The following is a 5,071-nucleotide window of genomic DNA, read 5'->3' as shown; positions in this document are numbered from 1 at the left end:
TTTGCTGTAGCCTTGTTCTTTATTGAATTTACTTACACCAGCTTATTAATTTGCGCACAAACAAACCCTCTGTCACTCTCAGAGACCATAAAGCTGATTAGGGAATTCTGTGAGAGCCAGTTGCTGAGATATGTAGATAACAGTGAGAAAGAGAATTTGATAAGCTTAGGGAAGCTGGAGAAGCTTGATCACTGACTCTGGTAGACAGGCAAAGGAAGCCAAAGAACTCCAAACAGTAGAGTACCAGAAGAGAAGGCACTCATGCCAGGGAATCAGTGGAAAAGGCTGTGCACTAAAATTAGGCACAGGAGGATCATCCCTGAGAATACCTGCTCTAGACAGAAACCCATCTCCCACACAACTTTATCTTGACTACTTAGGTTGCTCTTCATTCTGTGTGCACACCATGGGCTTATGAAGGCCTCTGAGGTGACAGTACTTAAGTTGAACACATCTTAAGCTAGTTTAAATTAACAGAGCCACAGAAAAGAGCAGTTCTGGTCTCTTATCTTGGAGCTGCAGTGTCATATTGTCCCACATTGTAGAATCATTAAGGGTGGAAAAGACCTCCAAGGTCATCAAGCCCAACATGTGATGGAATGTCGTAATGAGAATGACACAATAGCACTAAGTGCCATGTCCAGTCATCTTATGAACATGCCCAGGGATGATGCCTCCACCATCTCTCTGGGCAGCCCATTCCAATGTCTAATCACTCTTTCAGTGAAAAAAGTCTTGCTGATGTCTAGTTTAAACCTCCCTTGGCACAGCTCAAGGACATTTCCTCTTGTCCTTGTATCTGTTACCATGGGAGAAGAGCCTGACCTTCACCTTTCTACACTCTTCTTTCAGGTAGTTGTGGAGTGATAAGGTCACCCTTGTGCCTCTTCTTCTCCCAGGCTGAACAACTTCAATTCTCTCAGCTGCTCCTCATAGGACTTGTGCTCCAGACCCTTCACCAACTCTGCTGCCCTTCTCTGGACTGACTCCAGGATCTCAACATATTTCTTCTCGTGAGGGGCCCAGAACTGGACATAGAATCTGAGGTGCAACTCCACCGGTGTCAAGTACTGCGGGACAGTCACTTCCCTAATACTGCTTGACACAATATTTTTTATACAGATCAGGATGCCACTGGTCTTTTTGGCCACCTGGGCACACTGCTGGCTCATGCCTCTGTTCTCCCTCATCCCTGTCCCAGTCCCTTGTTTCCACCCATGCTCTATTCCCAGATCCACCCTAGCAGTGCATCTGTGTAGGATACATTTCACAGGACTCCTCTTCAGAAAGTTAAGTAATTATCAGATGAGGAAAGGTGTAGGTGGGAAACAGAATGTATCTTGGGGAAAGGCAGAAATGGGATAGGGACCATAAAAAACCTCAAAAAGCAGAACAGAGGCAGAGAAAGAGTGGTTCCTGTGAAGTCCTAAGACAACTAGTTAACAAAGCTAGGAACTGAACTTAGCCCTTATCTAAGTTTTTATCTAAGTTGCAGTATCTGTTTCTAATATTGACTTAACACTTCTGTATGGGAAAACACTGCTCCAAAGCTGTTAAGACTCCAGCCCAAGTTGCTTAGCACAGAGTGAGGTGGTGACAAGCCTGTCTCACAAAAGTTTGCCTGCTTCAAAACCTCATCAAGTTTGCTTTAACTTTCCTAGAGCCATTCTGGGAAAGTGAGCCTTTCAACCTGCTTAGGACACCTTAGAACACTAAATCTGAGCCACTTTTCACTCCTTCTGGCACAAACCAGATGCCATTGCAGGGAAATGAAGAGCTGTGCCCAGTCAGACCGAGTACAGCCCAGCACAAATGCCCAGTGCAGGGAGCCCACTGCACTTCTTCATTCTCCTGTGTTCCAAGGCACAGAAGTGCCACACCTGCACTTGTACTATATGGAGTAAAAGTAATCCCTGACCTGAGAGTAAACACAAAGCCTAACATTTTAAATAAATCCTTAGTCTTTAATAAATAAGACATCAGGGAATAAAGTTTTATTTATTTAATAAATAACAACAGTATGGATTGAATTCAAACATCTGAGAGAAAAACATTCCCTTGTAAATACTAAGCACTGTGCCAGCCATGCTACAAGGGTTGCAGATGGCACATTTGTCAGCAATTTTTTTTAGATAAACTAGGGCAGGAAAATCTTTGCATTCACAAAGGCAAATGCAGCAAACTTCAAGAAACATATAAAACCTTTTGAGCTTTTCTAAATGGAAATAAAAAATGTGAAGTGAGATGGTGTGGCTGAGGAAGAGAAACACCAATAGGCACCAGACTTTGGGCATCTCCTTTAACTTGAAACTCAGCAAAGGCAGGAGCTAAGACAAACCCACATCCTCCATTTGATCCACTCAACTTGAGGAGAGGTTTGAATAACAGAACAGTGTAAGTAATTAGGGAAAACAGACAGTCAAAGAGAAGGACTTGACTTCTCTTGTTCCTAAATCTCAAGATTACCTTAAAAACCCTGGGACTTCTGTTAAAAACTAAAAAGAATGAGCTCAATTTTTAAAGATATTCTGATTTCTCAATTTGCAGAGTATATAAACACTTCTAGTGTTTTTCACTTTCAGTAATTTTCAAGTGTTCAAACAGTGTTTCCAATTACTTCTCAAAAATGCTGAGCCTTGAAATGTGTTTCTTAAGTGAAGGCTGAGATTCTTGTTTAACCACTTGAAAACTAGAACTGGGACATCAGCACTTTTAAAAATATTTTAAGTCCTGTTTTCCAGGACATCAAATACTATGAAACTCATGATAAATACACCTTGACAACACAGCACTGATGAAAAACAAAATAACAAACCTGTAGCCATGTTGAAATAAGGCTTCTTTCCTGTAAGGTCAAGAGAGACCTTTCAACCTCTTCCAGCCCAGTATTAAGGATTTTGTAATATGAGATAAGCCTGGCAGAGAGTCATGGCATTACCTAAGCAGAGAGATGTCAACAAAGCTGAAAGGAAACCAGTCTGTGGGTGAACCAGAAGATATGGCAGAAGATCAGATGGCTCTTTGGAAAACTTACTTAGATTTGACCATTAACACACAGCCACTGTTTTTTTCTATTTTATGGACTTGATTCCAAGTCCATGTTTATTGCATTAGCAACAGGTTACTGTGGTGGCCTTTAAGGCTTTATGGCATCTTTAAGGCTACAGTAGTGTTTGCAATCAGAGAGCATGAACATCAATGGTAGTGGCACTTTGTGCCAGAGTTGTTGTCGTGAACCATAGGCAGGAGGAGTTCTGCTATAACACATTATCGAACATAAAGCAGTGCTTGTGCTTACATTTACTTCTCAAGACAAAGTATTTACAAAGGGGACTGCTACTTTATTTCTCACATTTCAGGGTTCTGGTATATGTTTGGCTGATGCCCTGAAGAATAATCTGGACCTATGCTTTGAGAAGTTTAGAAAAGGCACAGGGCTGCCCACATGCTGAAAATAAAAGACTAGAAAAAACACCTGCAGATCAGAGACAACAGGCTTGTCTTTGTCTTTCTCCATACCTGAGCAACATTCATTTCAGTCTCACCCAGCTTGTGAAGCTTGGCCAAATTCAATGGTGTTCAGCCTTAAGAGTCATGCATGTAAATACTTTTCAGGATCTTAGCTGATGTACCTCTGCAAGAAATACTGGATAAACTGGAACTCAAGTTAGAGGCAGTCAATCAAAGAGTGTGCCAACAGACACGTGAATGGTCAAGGCAGCACATATTCTGTACATAGTTTCTTAAGACATAAAAGACCAGAACTGGTCAGGCCATTGGACTGGATGGTCACTGCAGGTCATTTCCAATTGAAATTGTGTATTCCCTTCCATCCTACTTGAAAAATCTGACTTAACCTCATGAAGACCACAACTCACTTTGCCTTAAGTTATCATCAAATCATTTAAGAAGAGTAAAAGAAGTTTTGTTAAGCTTAGCATTAAAGCCTTATCTTAGATAAATCCCACTATGCAAAAAAAGGTCACAGCTACATTTTTTAGAATGTGAGTTTTAATTTAACTACAGGGCTAAATTCTCCAGGTATTGCCCAAACAAGACAAATCACCACACTGCAGAACCTGATCCCAAAGAGATCATTCCAAATTATGAAAAACACAGAAGATACAGATGCAGAAGAGATGGTTCTATCTCAGATAAAAATGAGGAAAATTACAAGAACCAGAGTGAAAATAGTGGAAGAGACATGAAGCCACCATGAAGAATATGCCATTATGTAATTTCTTAAAGTAAATGCATGCTCCTCTATCTTAGGAGATGAGATGACTAGGATAATTTAATACCAGCAAAGAATTTGGAGAGAGCTCCCCAAATAACTTTGAAAATAAAAAAGCCAGCACAGTACATCAAATATCATCCTTGAAAAGCAGAGGAGTTGCCAGTTGAAGAAGAATCAACAGATAACATTGATATAAAACTTTTCATCTGTGTTTGGGGCTCTTAACTCTTGACCAAAGAAAACAAAGAGATGAGAACAGAAGGAATACGCTAACAGCGAAGCATAAGTGGAAGGAGGAGATGTGATCACAGATTAAGAAAGTGGCAAGAAAAGAACAAGAGCAAATAAATTCTCAACAAATTAATGATAATGGGCCTTTGGCACAACCTGTGGCCTCTGAATTAAAATTCTAGTTTTCCATGGTTGTGTGAGGCTTCATATAAGGTTTTGCTTCAGTTAGTATAAACATATTGCTCAAATTACTTTAAAGGTTGAAGTTACTTAAGACTCTGTCTTGGCTTCAGAGCCCTGTTAAAGTGAACAAACTTTGACTTGGAAATTCATCACCAAAAGAAGATCCTGCTAGAATAAATAAATAAATAAATTCAGACCATGATCTTACATGGAACGTAAGATGTAATAATAATTCCTCCTTTATTTATATTTATTTTACTTATTCAGAGTGAATTTGCTACTGATGGAGAATTTGAGGTGGCCTTGAAGAAACTCTTATCTATTTAAGAAATAAGAAACTCTCATCTATATGTTATCTATATTACAAAGCACTCTTCCATCACATATTTCTGCCTTCCCCTGAGTCCTAGGGGACCTCCT

This window comes from Lonchura striata, chromosome 2 (genome assembly GCF_046129695.1).
Source record: "Lonchura striata isolate bLonStr1 chromosome 2, bLonStr1.mat, whole genome shotgun sequence".
Classification (NCBI taxonomy): domain Eukaryota; kingdom Metazoa; phylum Chordata; class Aves; order Passeriformes; family Estrildidae; genus Lonchura; species Lonchura striata.
This window is presented reverse-complemented; position numbering follows the sequence as displayed.